The 18,620-nt window shown below is 32.2% G+C and overlaps 1 protein-coding gene and 1 non-coding gene across 5 annotated transcripts in view; one reads left to right on the top strand and one right to left on the bottom strand.

The window, feature by feature from the left end:
- Nucleotides 1-18,620, bottom strand: part of Hk (potassium voltage-gated channel subfamily A regulatory beta subunit hyperkinetic) — a 225,237-nt gene that overhangs the window by 152,937 nt on the left and 53,680 nt on the right. The gene's annotated exons all lie outside the window — the stretch shown is intronic.
- Nucleotides 18,500-18,571, top strand: TRNAP-UGG (transfer RNA proline (anticodon UGG)). The gene has a single exon. It is a non-coding gene; the product is annotated as a tRNA-Pro (tRNA).

The following is an 18,620-nucleotide window of genomic DNA, read 5'->3' as shown; positions in this document are numbered from 1 at the left end:
ATATAATTAAACATTTTCGAAATTTAGAAACAAATATTTACAGTTTAGAAAATGAGATAATAAAGTAATAATAGTTAATGACAAATCAAAAACTATATAATGTTATATAGTATTAATTTTAACCGTCCACTAATATAGTACCTATTGTTATAACTGAAAATTAAGAGAATAACACTGTACAGCGATAAAAATATTTTGGACTTGATAGTAGCCAATCTTTCGAATTCAAGTTCACATTTTATGTTTTCTATATTCAGCTTTATCAGCTTATGGTAAATTCGTTTTTCGATATTGACACTTCCTCTTGACTGCCAAAATATAAATAATCCATCTGTTTGAAGGTGGACAAGTGGTAAATTTTTTGATATATAACGGTGACTATCATAGTACTTTTCTTGATATTCACCCCCTCGAGTTCCTGCTGATAATTTTAATTATAATATGAATTATGCAATGACTGATGTATCAGAAACCATCAATGATTGCTGTGGATATGGTTTGCCAAGAGAGTACAACCAAGTACTGTTGAAGAAAATATCAAAAAACCTTCAACGTCGCATGACTTTGATATTGAAGGAAACCTTGATCAACCACATGGAGAAAGACAATAGGAGTTCCGTCATCTCATTCGATGTTTCGATTTGTCGCAGGAGAAAATAGTATTTCTAAATACAATATTCTGAAGCTTGATAGTCAACAACAAGAAGAAAACCAACAATATAGAATGGAATTTTCATGTAATTTCATCGAAAAAAGAACAAAAACAATAATTGTATATCTAAACTAAAGCTAATAAAATGTATCTATTAAAACAAAATTGGCTCATTCAATACAATTTTTATTCATCTCTATTCTGGCACATGGCAATTTGCATCAAAAGAATACCAGTGTGTTGTCCAAATTGCGCATTTTCTTGTGTTTTTTATGGGAGAGCTTCCATCTGTGAGCGCAGCTGCCATTTCTCTCCATAAATCTGCATCTGGAACTGCGGATGCCACATCTCTTCGCGTGCTGTTGTCCTCTCACTTTACTAAGCGCCAATGATATTTTATGCGATGCAGGCCCGTTTCCTGCTTCACTATTTTCATCTCGATACATACACCTGTTGTTCATATTTTATAAAATACTAGCGACCCGCCCCGGCTTCGCACGGGTGCAATGCTGATACTAAATTAAATACACTACAGAAAAAATATGAACGTTGTATATAAAAACATAGCGGCCCGCTCCGACTTTGCACGGGCATAAAATATATATGCCTATGTCACTCAATGAAAACATGATTAAAATCGATCCAGTATTTTTGGTTCATTCATTACTGCCCTTGGCCTGCACGCATTAAATTTGGAGTAAAACAATTCCTCTTCCCCTATACTTACTATGAAAATTTCCTGCTATCTTTGGAATATCTAAATTCATACAATTTTTATTACATTACACATTTTTAAACGCAAATTTTAAATTTGTAATATCTCCGAAAATATTTGTTTAATTTACATGCTGTAAGGAACCATATTGATCTATATTAATTGCACACTGTATTTAAGGTACTTAATTCGATAAGGATTAATGCCGTATTGCTTAAAATAGCTTCGTAAATAAGCCATTTTCTCACGTAAAAAGTAAACAATAAAAATGGTTAATGTGGGTTATCCCTAAAAGATAAACATATACCATCGCGGACTTTTTTGTAGACCTTTTTATGGTGTACAATACTGTAGTACATTAATTTGATCTAACTCGTAGGGTTAGGCAGCGTTTTTGCTAATTGCTAAATAAGCCTAAAAAAATAGGTTAATTTACGACATCACGTTAGAAACCTCTAAAATTAGCAATGTTGCCTTAGTATATTATGCATGTATTATACATATAAACCTTCCTCTTGAATCACTCTATCTATTGAAAAAAACCGCATCAAAATCCGTTGCGTAGTTTTGATTTAAGCGCACATAGGGATATAGGGACAGAAAAGGCGACTTTGTTTTATACTATGTAGTGATTCAGCATGTTCTTAAATGCTTTGCTCTGGAATGTTTCTAATATTTCAATGTTGCTTGCTGTGCCTCGTAACTGAATGGCTTCTACCAAGTTAATGTATGATCCAACTAAAGGCGCAAGTATTCATGTTCATATTCTTCTTGCGGGATTTTTTCGTTGTATAATTATAACGACGCACAGCAATTAGTTTTATTCTTCATTGGTTAAACCATTTCTCAACAAATTTTAGCTGAAAATGCACTGACTGGACTAGCGGTATCGTCAGGGTATATCGCAGTCATTTTGCTCTCATTCATTACGCTATCCTGTGGGACATCCGTATCTTATGCAAAGAAGAATATTCATCATTACGCTTCGCTATAAAGCTTCTTGGATAGAGGTGGCTCATGAAATGCGGAAAATATTTTTAGGGTAAATGATGTGGCTCGGTGAATGGAGGTAAAACAAAATGAAATAGTGGTGTTTACATTATGTGACCGTTATTTATTGGCTATATAAAAATGTGAAAAATACAAATGATAACTGGAGACGAGGCTTGGGCAGTCGATGGTGGTACGTCTAAACCAAACGAGGGTTCAGCACTGAATGACCGAAATACCCTTCAATAATATCCCAGATAAACGTCTCGGGGTTGCCGCCAGCTATTCGTTCTAGTTGGCGCTGCTGACATCCCGCCCGTGTTCAACATCTGGGATTATATTTCTGGGTATTTTGTAGACCGTTATTCCACGATGTAAAATTCGACATGCCTCAAGGTCGCTACATATTCAGTATTTTTGTTGGACAGACTAATTAAAACAAACTGTCCGAACAAACGATTGAAAATCAACGAGAGTCCAAGAACAAAAACCGGACTGTTTTAAAGTCGGAATAATTAATTAATTTAAATATTTTCTTAATTAAACACCGACATGGATCTATTTGAAATGATAATTAACCTCGAACAACAATATCCCCGGCTCTAATTAATATTTCGGCATTCATTAATATTTACGAATTGTTTTTTTTTCGCCGGCTTATAAAAATAAGATTTCTTTTCGAGTTACCGCTCACGCGAAGCATTCAAATACCTACTTTCGTTCTCGGTCCCAAGCGTGCTCCTCCACGTTCCGGTTTTAAAGTCCGAGGGGCCCCCCGACGTAAAAGTTTCTACGTGACGCGAATAGAAACGCGGAACTCCGCGATAATTAAAAACTTTTAATTGCAAATTAGACTGCGAAATTGATTGGCGGCAAAAAACCTCGATATCACCTGGAATGTTACCGAATGGAGATATGTGGGAGCAATTGACGAAAAAACAACCCTACAAGCAAGAATTAGTTTTTGTAGCGAACGTTTAGTAATCGACTGCTTTTTACCATCGACGGTTTCATTCGACTAGTTTTAATCCACCACGTGCATTCGGCTAGTTTCAGTCGCTACTACTTCATCCGAATGAATCATTGGTTACTGGTTTTATACTGACTATTTTCATACTACTACTATTATATACTGACTAGTTCTATACTGACTAGTTTTGTGCTGATTAGTTTTATACTAACTGTTTTTTACTGACTAGTTTTTTACTGAACGGTTTTTTTAATGACTAGTTATTTTACTAATATATTTTTACTGACTAGTTCTTTTACTGATTACTTTTTTACTAACTATTTTAAACAAATAACTATTTTATTGGCTAATGTTTTGTTGATTAGCTCTTTTTACTGACTGGTAATTTACTAAGTAGTTTTTTACTAACTGGTTTATTTTTACTGACTAGTTTTTTACTGATTGTTTTTTTACTGATTAGTTTTTTTACTAACTAGTTTTTTACAAATTAGTTTTTTTACTTACTAGTTTTTTACTACCTAGTTTTTTACTGACTAGTTCTTTTACTGACTACTTTTTTACTAACTAGTTTTTATTGGCTAGTTTTTTACTGATTATTTTTTTATTGATTAGCTTTTTACTGGCTAGTATTTTTACTAAGTAGTTTTTTACTGACTGGTTTTATACTGCCTATTTTCATACAGAATAATTTAAAGCTAACCAGTTTTATGCTAATTAGTTCTATACTGACTAATTTTATACTGACTAATTATATACTGACTAGTTCTATACTGACTACTTTTGTGCTGATTAGTTTTATACTAACTGTTTTTTACTGACTAGTTTTTTACTGAACGGTTTTTTTAATGACTAGTTATTTTACTAATATATTTTTACTGACTAGTTCTTTTACTGATTACTTTTTTACTAACTATTTTAAACAAATAACTATTTTATTGGCTAATGTTTTGTTGATTAGCTCTTTTTACTGACTGGTAATTTACTAAGTAGTTTTTTACTAACTGGTTTTTTTTACTGACTAGTTCTTTTAATGACAACTTTTTTACTGACTAGTTTACTTACTAATTAGTTTTTTTACTGACGTATATAGGATAAAAATAACAAAATCTTGATTAGTAATTAGTAAAATACTTTTGACTATATTTATGTTTCCTTAACAACCACTAGGTTGACTTTTAACGCATTGGTTCCTTTTTTTCATGAATCAACTTTTGACTTTCAACGAATAATAATTTTACAATATTTCCTACCAACAATAAATAGTTGATAAAGACTGATATATACTATTAATTTATAGTTACATCATACGTTGGATATACGATATAACAGCAATTAAAATATTATTAAAATACGATGTATTCATTATTCCATTACTCTTTGGAATACCATACCCAATCAAGTGCCTTTGAGACGTCCAGGAATATTGCAAAGAAGCATCTATTTTTCCACCAACTGCTGTAATTGTATGCACTTGGTCAATTCTTGAGTGGTGATTTTGAAATCCAAACTGGAAATCTTAATGGGTGGATACAGGTATTAATAAAATAATTTCTATAATAATATAGTACGTTTAAAAAGTCCATTTCTTTGCATAGCCGACAATTATTGATTTTGGAACAGATATTCCAGAGAAAAACATGATCATATATTTCATATTTTTTGCTTCTTTCCTGGGCGGTAATATTTGATAAATTTGATAGACTTTTTTGTAAATATCGAAGTATATTTCGTCTCACTATTACTATACAGCCAAACACCGATCATAAAAGAGTTTTGAGTCATTTAAATAAGACTAGCTAGAGAGCATACCAAAAAATTCAATAAAACCTCTCGGCCCAATCGCGAACAATTTACAATCGTTCTGTATGGTGCCTTAGAACTGACACGAAATTAATTATTGACCATTTATTTTATCAGTTCCGAGTTGAGTCTTTTCTTTTCCGCAATTCATTTGAACGGCTGCCACTGACACTGCTCTTTATTGTCAGTTCGACGTAATGAAGATTCCAGCTCATAGATAGTTCAAAATTTCGAAAAACTTAATTCATATTGATTCATTGATTGAATTTTAGGTCATATATAATTTAAGTGATTTGTTGTATGTGTATGAAGTATTTGTAGAAGAAGACATAAAATAATATTAAAGAAGCATAATAATGTTGTATAAATGAAGCATTAAATACCATTCTGTTACTAATTTTAAATAAATCATACTTATATTAAGATTAACATATACAAGTTAAGACATAATTATTTAGATGACTGAATACTGGCGTCAGAAACATATGATAGTAGATAGTAATTGCTTATGTTAGTGGTTTGTATAGCAGGTATAAGGTTTCGTTGATTCGGCTATGTTAACTCAATATATCGTCATTTTAACATTAGAAGAAATGCTAACAGCTAACACCCTCTGCATTACCAAAGAAAAATGTTGGTTGTCTCCTACCACAATCACTTAAACATGCCTAGAATTTTGGCTTTTTGTGTTTTATATATCACTTTTATTTTTTACACTACTTTTATATACAATATTCTGCATAAATTTTATTGCCTTTTTCACTTCCATCCATAAGGCCTGCAAAATATGCCTCCTTCCAACTTTTGTTATATGACTCGAAACTTATAAACAGTTGTTTCTATTAACACGCAAATGTGTCATTTAATAAGTTATAAGCAACTACTTAATTAGGCTTTGCACCAGTTGCTGTCCACTCAGATGACGGTCGTTTTGATTCCGGAGTAATATGATGGATCCATGTTTCGTTTCGCTTGAAGGGTATTTGTTTGCAGTAAGAAGCAGTGTAAAATTAAAACACGAAATTGTTTTGTGATCCATTGTTTTGCAAATAACAAAAGTAGTGTCACTCTTAACACAATAACTCAAACAAACTTACGAGTAGAATATCATCAAATTTTAACAGCTTTCTTTTGAAGGTTAGTAGTAACTGAAAAAGCAGTAAATGCAATAAAAATAGCGCCATCCATGTGTTACGCCCAGGACTTTTCAGTCCATGTGTTAATATCTGCGATGGTGCTTCCTTTTTTTCTGTCTTTGAGATTAAGTCTTTGAATCTTTTTATTTATTTAAAAAATTGTAATATTACAAACTTAATGATACTTGAGAATTCGTTTATATTTATTTATCGAACACAAAATTGTCATTAAGCAAATGGCAAATATCAAGTCATTGAACAATGTTTAATGTATCGTGCATTATAAACATTCCGAGCAAGAATTAAGGTCCATATAATTTTCCTTCTTAAATTATATCCCAGAAGAATTTCGCTTAATACAAATATTCCATCGCTCGCTGCTACCCTGTACAGAAGACAATTTAATCCAGACATATATTTGGAAAGCAATTGAGTTGGATATTGGCCCAAAAGGAAAAGGAAAACCCATTTCTCTCTCGGTTTTTATGGCTGTTTCGTAGATGTCAATCGCGAGGCGCATTCATCTCAATGGAGTATAAAAATTCCAAATTGCATTGGCATATATATAATTCATATCATATTGGGGACATTATCATATATTGTGTAAATTTTAAATATATAGAAACCCCTTATTTCTTATTTATTTATTAAAACTTAAAGAATAACTATAAATTAGATATTTTCCACTGAATCACTTAGCGTTTAGACAGTTACATTAGTTACAGTTACAGTTACAGTTTAGACAGTTAGGACGCTTCCATGTTGACGTGGTTCTTGAGTCTTCTTTGATGGGAAACCACGAATCTTGTGAAGATGTGCGTGACCATCTCAAGTTCTAAGTTGCAAGGTTACCAACGTGTTATTTATTTTGAAACCTTTGAACCACTTGGATATTGGAGTCATTGACACAGCCTCACAACTGAATTCCATGGCTCCACACTAGTCTTAGTATTTGCTTATATAAAATAAGTTTGATTGATTAATAAAACGCTTTAACAATTTTTAGATGCTATCAACACTGACCAAAAATTATTATCGAAAACGGAAGCTAAATTCCCTCAATCAGTTACGTGTTCCAAATGAATTCTAAAACAACGCACCAATCAACAGCCACAATGCATGGAATTAAAAAGAAAACGATAAAATAGATTAACAACCAAACCTACACAACAAACATCTGGACAAACAAATAGATAAAAGAATCTAAAATAAAGCTATGTATAAGTTCTATGATTTCTTTGAGGAAATCAAACAATTTGGGCAAGCTTTGAGACAAGAACACATGCTTCGATGAATCAGGTAAATCATGAATTCTTTTAACAAGTTTGTGCATCTCACCAAAACATGGGAGACATTGGTTCAGAGACTGACATTGGCTCATCACAACTGGGACACAAAGCTCTGTCAATTCGATTCATTAGGAAGGATTGGGTAAATTGGCAAAATGTATATGTTCGCCAGTGCCCTGAAAATAACATCAAGGGTATAGTGCGTGAACCCCTTCATGTTGTCTGTTTTCTTATAAGAAAAGTAGGCCTACCACAGCTATAACAGCAAAAATGTTAATAGAATTGGTGAAGACTACTATACGCTGATTTTGGTTATTTTTACTCTCAGTGCTGCTTTATGTCACCGTTCAACCCAGTCGCCTCTTCTTTCATTTAAATAAAAAGTTATTTTAAAGTAAATTAATAGTTCTTGTTTTCTAAACCCTTCAACATTTTGTAACTGACACAGTCAGTAGGATTCTGGGGATATAATTAGTCTAATAAGGTTGACGTTCAATTGGCAATAGTTTAGCACTTACACGATTTATTCCATTGATGCAGTTAAGTGGAGCTCGGTCAAAAATATCGCAGCTGAATCTGTAAGGTCACTAAAGCTGGATTAAAGGCACTCACAGACCACTAGTCATAAATTATTCCAAGTTAATGTTTCTACATTCACTCTTGGAAAATCACTCCTAATCGTGATTTCCGACACAAGCATCACAGTTCCAGGGTGTAAGGCGACCAGAGGCAGACTGAAGTTGCTGTGAATTAACGTAGTTTATTGGAATTTGAACAGAATCTTGCGGCCATGAAAAGCTGTTTGTAGGAGCTCAGATTTCTTAGTCGTAAACTATTGAAATCTATAGTCACCGAAACTTGGAAAACCACTCCATAAATGGACACCAAAATTTGGATAGAAACAGTGCCATTTCGAAGATCTTCAAAGGTAAACTGGCGGATGAAGGGGCGATATTAAAACATAATTTTATTAGAACTGTAGGGTTTATACTAATGGCTCGGTGAATGGAGGTAAAATGAAATAAAACAGTGGTGTTTACAACTGCGTGACCGTTATTTATTGACGATATAAAATATTAAGAAAATACCAATGGTAAAAGGAAGCGGAGCAGAGTTTACCTGTAGATGGGGCTTGAGCAGTTAGTAGTGGCACGTCTGAACTGAACTATCGTCAGTTACTGAATGATCAAAAGTACCCTTCAATAGACGACAGTAAAAAACCTATACATCCATGCCTATCTAATCTAGTCTGACAGTTTTCACAACTATGCAGCCTTGTGTATATACTCCTTGTTGTTTACGACAGTTGTGATTAGAAGTCATTTTTAGGTTAATTTTGTATTTACATTTTGTTGAGACAAAATAATTATGTCATAGTCAAAATTAGCGTTAGATAATGCGAAAATAAGTGTATAAGTTATGAAATATTAGTAAAATATTATCATTTTATAACACTAATTTTGTAGATTACTATGGAAAAAGGATATATTTTTATGCTAAATAATATGGAAACAGAACTTATTTGAAGATTATAGTAAAGGTAAGAATGAAATATGGTCATGTTTGTATACCTTTTCTGTTTATTTATCATTATACTTACATCTTTCTGATTTTACAGATATTTGAAAAGAAGAAAAAGCTCTATGTTTAAACAAAATGTAATGAATTTTCAGCATAGTGTAAATATAAGGTGTACTTAATAGAAAGGGGTTGAAGTAAATTGATAACATAGGATTTGAAGCTTTGTGATTTATTATTTCTTTAAGATTATATAACTCCTGAGGGCAAATAAATAATGTCGAAATATTACATCATTTAACAAATTGTTTTGCAATAAATGGAATAAAATAAATAAAGGAAACGTAATCTAAGCAATACACATTTAGAGACATACACACAAACAATATAAATAAAATATTAAAACACAGATTTGAAACAAAATAACTTATTTTCCTTTCGAATTTCTTTTTCGTTAAAATCTCTTAAGCACCACCTCTATGTTATTAACAATTTCGATTTTAGATTCTCGATTGACTGATTTCGAATCTGTAGATATATTGTCTATTTTTTTGTATATACTATTTTCTTTATTTGCTTCTTCTGCTTGTCACTGTGTATTTGTTTTTTGGTATGATTTTTCTAATTTCTTGTCTTACAATTTAATCAGTGTCTTCTTTCCCCGAGCACTAGCTGCATTATCTGCGAAAGAATTAGTGTCCAGTATTCTTTATCGTATACTCTGGACTGTTTGTCTGTAGCTGTACACACAAATCTTAGACACTCTACAATAAAAAGTTTTACAACTATTCTCGCATATTTGATTGATACTTACATTGTATATTTTATTGTAATATTTGGTTTCAAATTTGCCTGAATTTTTTGCACTGTATGTATTTTATACTTATTTTTTGTACGTTCTGCTCTTTTATGTGCCCTAATAATTATACGATCCTGATAGATACTACAGTTTGGTCTTTCAATGTTCAAAATCCTTTTCCATATTTTCTACCAAATGATCTGACGAATTTAATAGTTTTTAATACATTATTTATAGATTCTATTACCATATTTGTATTGATTCGAAATATTTGTAAAATAAGGAAGATATAAGTGACCATATTTCATTCTTACTTTTACTGTAATCTTCAATTCTATATTATTAAATATAAAAATATAGCTTTGGTTCCATTACAATCTACAAAATTAGTGTTATAGAATGATAATATTTTACTAATAATTCATACGTTATACACTTATTTTCGAATTATCTGCCCCTAATTTTGCCTCTGAAATAATTATATTACTTCAACAAAATGTAAATACAAAATTAACCTAAAAGTCACTTATAACCAATCGAAAATTGTATAGGCATGGGTATATAGGTTTTTTACTGTCGTGTCCCTTCATTTATCTTCCAGATAAAGGTCTCGGGGTTGCCAGATTTTTGTCGGTCTTTTCTTTAAGAAGGAGATCTTACATTTTACGATTACTGCGTTATGATTTGATGGGTCATCTGTTTTAAATGGAATTACGCGTGAGATAATTAAAAATGGACGTACGGTTAATGTTTAATAATTTCTGTTTTATAAACCCTTTCTCGTTTCATAACTGACGCGATATTACAAATAGCATAAATCAACTCTAACAATTTCGAGACAAATTAATTAAAACGAGTACATTTGCAAAGATCATAAACTTTAACGCATTCTTAATTCAAACAATTTAACATTTAATAAGATCGCATTTAAAAGTTTTTACGATGCGATCCGGCGCTGTCTCATTCATTCGCCAGTCGAACAGCCCGGGGGCCGTAAATAATTTTTGGTATCTTTCATCTCACTAACGAGGACAAATGTTTTATTGGTCATTAAATTCGGCCTGCTCGAGATCTTTTGTGCCGCTCATTGTTGTTTGTCGTAGCAGCATCGTTACCGATTGAAAACAGATTTTCAGATTTTCGTTTTATGGACGGTATTTATATTAACTCTGGAACTGTTACATTTTGGTGAAGGATCCGCGATAGGAAGAGAGGAAAGGCATATAAACGCCTATATTTGGCAACAATTACGTGATGTGCAATATATTATGAACACCATGCTATATAGTACATCTTATTACAAGTTGTATTAATCTATTTCAGTATATACGTTTTGTTCAGCTACAGTTAAAACAAACTTCGAAACATTGTTGGTATTCGCTCATCGGGAGTATCTATGACCAAAACAACTGAATTGTGTAATAGCATACATAAAACATGGTAAAACATATGTTAAAGATGTCGGAGATATAAATGAGTAAAATCGTTAATTATAATAGTACTTTCCCACAATATCGGTTTTATAGCAAATGTGCTGAAGAGTCTCGAGCGTAACAAAGAAAACACGTTTTTTTTGTTGTTCAAAATTGGCTTTATTCATCAACGTAATCTCCATCAACAGCCACACAATCATTCCAGAACCGCTCTAACAAATTTTTTTCTTTGCCGTATGCGGTCGTTTCTTTGCAATTTCGGCCTTCAAACGCTCTAATAATGCTATTGTAGCGACCTTGAGGCATGTAGAATTTTACATCGTGGAATAACGGTCTACAAAATACCCAGAAATATAATCCCAGATGTTGAACACGGGCGGGGTGCCAGCAGCGCCAACTAGAACCCGACAACGAATAGCTGGCGGCAACCCCGAGACGTTTATCTGGGATGTTATTGAAGGGTATTTCGGTCATTCAGTGCTGAACCGTCGTTTGGTTTAGACGTGCCACCATCGACAGCCCAAGCCTCGTCTCCAGGTAACACCGCTGCCATCCGTTTTATTATTTGTATTTTTCACATTTTTATATAGCCAATAAATAACGGTCACATAATGTAAACACCACTGTTTCATTTCGTTTTACCTCCATTCACTGAGCCACATCATTTACCCTAAGCCACAATAGTCGATGAATATTACACCATGCACATCCCTAAATACCGAGGCCATAACCTTTTCAGCCGATTGTTGTGCTTTCAGGCCCTTTGGACGAGGTTCACCAGTTACTGTCCACTCAGATGATGGTCGTATTGATTGCGGGGTGAGGTAATGGATCCATGTTTCATCGTCTGTCAGATATCAACGCAAAAGTTCCGGTTTGTTACATTTAAACATGGCCAAATCCTGCTCAGAATCATCAACACGTTTCTGTTTTTGATCAATAGTGAGCAAACGCGGCACCCACTTTTAACAGAGCTTTCTCAGAGTCAAATGCTCATGCAATATAAAACCAACACGTTCTTTTGATATCTTTACGATGTTAGCTAATTCACGTAACTTCATTTTTCAGTCATTCAAGACGATTTTGTATTTTTTTAAAGTTTTTTTGGTGTTACTACCTCATATCGACGTCCACTCCGTTCTGCTTCATCGGTGTCTCTACAACCACATTTTAAGTCAGCAAACCAACGTATTATTGTTAGTTCTGATAGAGCGGAGCCCTTAACACACTTTTCAAGCCATTGCTTCGATTGAGCGGTATTTTTCCCCATCCAGAAGCAGTAAAATTGTTTTTGACCCATTGTTTTAAAAATAATAAAAGTAGTGTCACTCCTAGCACAATAACTCAGTAACTTATGAGTAGAATATCATGAAATTTTAACAGCTTTCTTTTGAAGGTCAGTACCAACTGAAAAAGCGATAAATACAATAAAACTAGCGCCATTTATGTCTTAGGCCGGTGATTTTTCAGCACATGTTTTAATATATGCATTTTTATAGCTTTATGGCGGTATTTCGGTTTCCCCGGCATATTATCGGTCAGTATTTAATCTTGTTTTGTGGCTGTTACCTGGCCTCTGGCTTATTTCGGATATGGAAAAACCTTTATAATTGACAATTGGCTAGGAGAGGAGGCGATTGGCAATGCAGTATACTTTGGGAATACTCGTGACATACATGCTACCTTAATACTTACCGAGTGAATTAGCAACGAATAAAAGGGCTTCACCAAGAGAGCATCGAAGAGGTGGTAAACGACGAGAACTAGTTAGATAGTTAGTTAGTTAATTAGTCTAGTCTGATTTTCTCAATAACAATATCATAGGCGGAGAGGAATAGCGGGGAAACCCTATGTTAACTGACCAAGACTGATGAACATTAAAAAAGATACTAGCCACACAACACAGCAGGTATCAATTCTTACTAGAATTTCGACAAAGACAGTACGACAGGAGTTTCACAAAGCTAATATTCATGAAGTGCTGGTATTGTGAAACCTTTTATAACAGAAGCCAATGGTAAGCTGTAAAAGAAGTGGTACAACGATCATAAAATCTAGACATTTAATGGTCCTGTGACTGTGGTATGGTCCAATAAACCATCGTTTACATTACTTCCTACAAAAGACCGAGTTTGGAGAATCGCAAAAGAAGCCTACATTCCGGACTGTCTGCTCCCTAGAATGGTATTCATCTGGTCCAATCATTCATATCACTGACTCAATTACTTCAAATGAATATCTGAGATCATCAATAATAAAGGTAGTAACTATGACTAGCATATTACTGCTAAACACACTAATATTTTAAGATGATAGTTCTCCCATATAAACAGCCAAAAAGGTTGAGTCTTTGACGAGCATTAAAATATTTTCAAACATCTTCCCTGGCTATAATAATTATCAGATCTCAACATAATTGGACAATTATGGGGAGTTTTGGAGCAGAGAGTGACGAGTATGTTTTCATCTCCAATATCATTGAAGCAGTTAGATGATGTTTTGGTAGAAGAATAGTACAACATTCCATTGAAAATTATCTTCTCACCATATTTATTAAATTTGAACTTATTTAAATTCCACTACAACATTGAGATTATTGATAACATTTAATTTATCAGAATAGACTTTATATTTCCACCTTATTAATACTTCAAAACATCCTCATCTAGAATTTGTCTGGCATCAACAGATTCCAGATAGTTTAAATGTTGTAAAATGTTGATTGTCTGCCATATAGTTCACTATACGTACATTATCATCAACAGAACAAAAATAACATACTTTGATAATTCAAAATAAATTTAAAAAATTCAAATCTCATATGACTGTAACTATATACAACCCAATTTATTTATGTGCGAGCCTACATACAACGAAGAAGTTGAGTGATTTACACCAAGTTTATGCGAATTAATGCGTGCACATGTTCTCAGTCTTTGAGGGTGAGGAAATGGGGTCGTCTTTGTTAGCTTACTACTGAGGTGCTCCTCTAATAACTATTATCTCAAAATTATCTTTTAACTTCTGTATCTTGGTAAAATTAACATTACTTGAATCAATAAATTATGTCTTTTATGTGATGTGTAAATATATTATGCGATATCTGATGATAATTTATTTGATAGAATACGATGTAGGTATTATTAAATAGGATTTTCAGTATATTACTGTAATCAAAAAGTACTAAGATTCTTAAAATTCATTTTATTCGCCAAAATAATCGCGAGTGATGCACTGTTTTGATGAAAAAATCTGCAACATGTTATTGGCTTAATTATCTCACATAATGATTGCCTTTTTTATAGTTTTTATGCAGAAAGATGGTGACAAACTCTAAAATTTGACAAAAAAAAAGATGGCGACAAATTTTTCAATTGTTATTTAACAAATTATGAGCACGAAATCCCTCAAATTTGTTTCTTTGAAAGATGATCGGGAGCCTTCCGCACATTATCCGATTCATTTAAATAATGTATATTAAATAAAAAAATAAAACAATTTCTCTGGATATAAAATCATCACCACATGACTTTTTTTATTATTTAAAATATTTTCGATATGGAAAAACAGTATTTAAAACAAAAACTAATAATAATTGCAAGACAATTTTACTATAGAACGAATATAAGGTATTATTTACTACTGACGTTATGGTCCTAAAATTCTACATGTATGTTATATTCTACCAATTTAATTAAAAAGTTCCATTCCAAAGGATGATTTACATTTAAAGTTTTACTATTTTTTATGGGAATAACATTTTTCATTGTATAAAACTATAAAATTTGATGGATTTAACTAATGTTAAATGAAGATTTAATGTCAAGATTTTAATTATCTCTGTATACGATATTCTACCGTTCAAATAATGGTATGTGCTGGTGTATTGTGTAGTTCTAGTATTGGAAAGATATTCGATGGAAAATACGTTTCTCGACTATTGTGTTAGTTGTTCTTCGTCTTGTTATTATATCTGAGACATGCAGACGTATATCAAAAAGTATTTATAATTTCTAGGTTTGAAATGTTAGTTTATCTGTTTACTTGACTCCGCGGTGATTTCTGTATAATGTCGTATATACATATCTGTTTTGTCTCTATAATAGTTCTAGAACTTTTGTCTGTAATATATTTCGATGCATATACGTCATATTCGTCAATCAGTGCAGATATGTTATGATACATTCATCCAACCTTAGAATAACATTTAATTAAAATTAGTTAAATATATTTAGTACAAATAAAGTGAAAATTTAATATAATTTTCATTAAATTTTGACCTTGTCAACTTTGTTATAATTTTCCTCATTATATAAAGTTATTTAATTGTCCAGAATCCAGTGTCTTATATTTACTTCATAACTATTTCCACAATTGTGCTGAGCTCAGTGGGCATCCATGTTTCATTTTTCTATCATGTTCATCCCACACTAATTCGATAGAATACGTGATGGTTATTTCACTATTTGCAATATTTCTTCGTTTCGTTTTTTTTTGGTTTAAAGTCAAAACTTCGGCCAATTCGTAACGGTTATTTGAGAAGTACTTAAATATTAATTTTGTTTTGACAGCATTACAACAAATAAGTAATATTTTGGAAATTTTAATTTTTCACTAACTCCTAATATCTTAAAAATTATCTAATTCTTTGTTCATTTGTTTTATATATATATATATATATATATATATATATATATATATATATATATATATATATATCGCGCAATGATAAAATATTGTCCACTAACAATACACTTTCATATATTTAAGTTTTAGGACCACAAAAAATGAGAACCATTTGCAAGAAAAATATGCCTTCTTTCGTCGTAACATTACTATTCAACACAAGCCTCGTTGTACATGTCTCGTTGAGGATTAAGCGGTTGGGTTAGATGGAAAAAATGTCAGCCGAGTAATTTAAAAACAAAGTTAATGGTTTGTTGAAATTTGTACTTTTGGGTTTTGTTATATTATTTTAATGATATATTCAAAATTATAAAAATACGTAAATTTATTTTAATAAGCAAAGTTTATTCAGTTCAACAAAATTGCAGTTATAATAAAAATATGGCCAAATCTTTATCGGAGATTCACGTAACAACTTATGAGTACCAAGTTCCTGATGTTTTGTATCCATTGAAAGGGTGTGATATTTAGACAGACAAATAATAGTTCCATACCTAATAGAGCTAAAAGTATAAGAAAAATAAGCAATGATACTAGAAATTAATCATTGTGGGAAAGGACGGAACGAAGAACGGAAAGAGATAGAGAAAAAGAAGAATAAAATAAATATTTTTACTGAAATTCAAAAAAAAATTAATTAAAAGAACATAATTAAGTATTAATGAATGATAGTGACAAAGAGGAAAAAAGGATAAGAGATGCATTGAAAGAATGAGCTTGAAAATTGGAAGAACATAACTGAAACGAGAACTAAAACTGAAAAGGGGCCAGGAAATGATTCCTTGATGGCGTGTTAATCGCCCATTCATGTACCATATCAGACTATTTGGAATAACCTCACAAAGCATATGGTAGGCGGAAAACGTGTACTGCAACTAATCAAAATAATAGTGGTGTTGTCGCCAGGCACTAGACGAAACATGGGAATGTTAGAGAAGTGTTAGACTAATGTATCAATGTTGAATAGTTTTCTTATTAATTAGATTGAGTGCTGCTCATCCTAATTGTAAACGAGTATAAATATAGTACTAGGAAATGTATGCTATTTTATTGTGGCTTTCTATCGACTCAGAACTATATTAAAACATTCAGATAAAACCAATCCAATGAAAAATATCTCCGTTTTGACCTTAATGGTAGTCTATTGGGTCAAATTATAAACATAAACACATAAACACTGTTTTTCTCTCCCCAGAAAAATCTATGTATCAGGTTGTGGAAAGAAGTGTTTGATGCAATCTTCTGAACCCACACGAGAAGTATCACGGATGAAATACTATGTATCCGTCTAATCAAACACAAAGTCTTCTGTTAAATAAAGAAACCAAATCTGGATTAAAAAGCACAAGCGCACTTATATATTATAATGTTTGTACACAACTTGTGCTTCTTATTCACATATAATTCAGATATAATCCTAATCAACGACATAATAGTACATTATTGTCAATAATCGTTAAACAAGGAAGCATATTGTTAGCGTAATTTATATCAGTCATAATTCACGTGTATCCATTTACATACGTATTGTCCACTAATAGCATAACATTTTTTTTTGATAGTTTTCAGAACTTCAAAAAATTGTTTTTAGCCTAGCTGTGAGAAAAGGGTTAAGACTATTTCCAATTCATTCAACTTACTTCAATCATCAACTTAATTATCAACAATAAATACAAGGTATCAAAAGTGAGCGTTAGACTGGCAATGGTTAATTGAAGCATTCCTTTATACAGTTCAAGGGAGTTCGAGCAACATTCTGGAACGTCAAGCTATAAGTTATTAGAATTAAAACACATTCATACTTTAAAAAATACTAATCTATTATCTCCACAATCATGGTAATTCAAGGCATAAAGACACAAAAAGCAGGTTGGTGTTGTTGCGAACTACATAATCCACTAAAATTTGGGTAGATATGCTGCAAAGACAAAATCGCCAAATTTTTTTGGTATCTAACTTCGATCGGCATGAAAATTTTTTTTGCGACGAAAATGCGCTGCCATTCAAAATGGACTCGTTTTTTGCCGTTTACTGTGACAGTGTCACTTGGTAAAAAATCAAACTCCAAAATGCTCTCTTGTTTCATTGATTGAATGAACGGAAATTAGGCTATTTTTCGTCTCCATTTCGAACAAAAACGAAATAGCAATAAAACATCAATCGAGACTTTATAGTCGTGATACGAAGTGTACAACTACTTTGGGTTACTTCAATCCAATAAGACCATCAACAAAATTAAAATACTACCAACATGGCAAAAATCATGAAAAAATAAACTTGTAACATGAAAACGTTCGATAACATGTTGTAAAAGGCATGCCAAGAGACGTCAAATTAGTGTAATTTTAAAAATTACCTGTTTCTAGGCCACCCTGTATTTAATTCAAATGTAAAACAAATAATCGCTTTCGAGATTGTCCTGCTACTATCGAGGACACTGATAATTGAGTGAAAGTTAAAACTATCTAAGCCAAAAATATAAATACATACCAGCATTTTACTAACCATGGCGGCTCAATGGTCTAGGGGTATGATTCTCGCTTTGGGTGCGAGAGGTCCCGGGTTCAAATCCCGGTTGAGCCCATAGTTTTGATGTTTTTAAAAATGTTTATGCAACATTGAATGGCTTGGC

The sequence above is a fragment of the Rhynchophorus ferrugineus genome, unplaced genomic scaffold (genome assembly GCF_030347505.1).
Source record: "Rhynchophorus ferrugineus isolate W39M unplaced genomic scaffold, kcgeb_rfMv2 rfM9, whole genome shotgun sequence".
Classification (NCBI taxonomy): domain Eukaryota; kingdom Metazoa; phylum Arthropoda; class Insecta; order Coleoptera; family Curculionidae; genus Rhynchophorus; species Rhynchophorus ferrugineus.
This window is presented reverse-complemented; position numbering and strand designations above follow the sequence as displayed.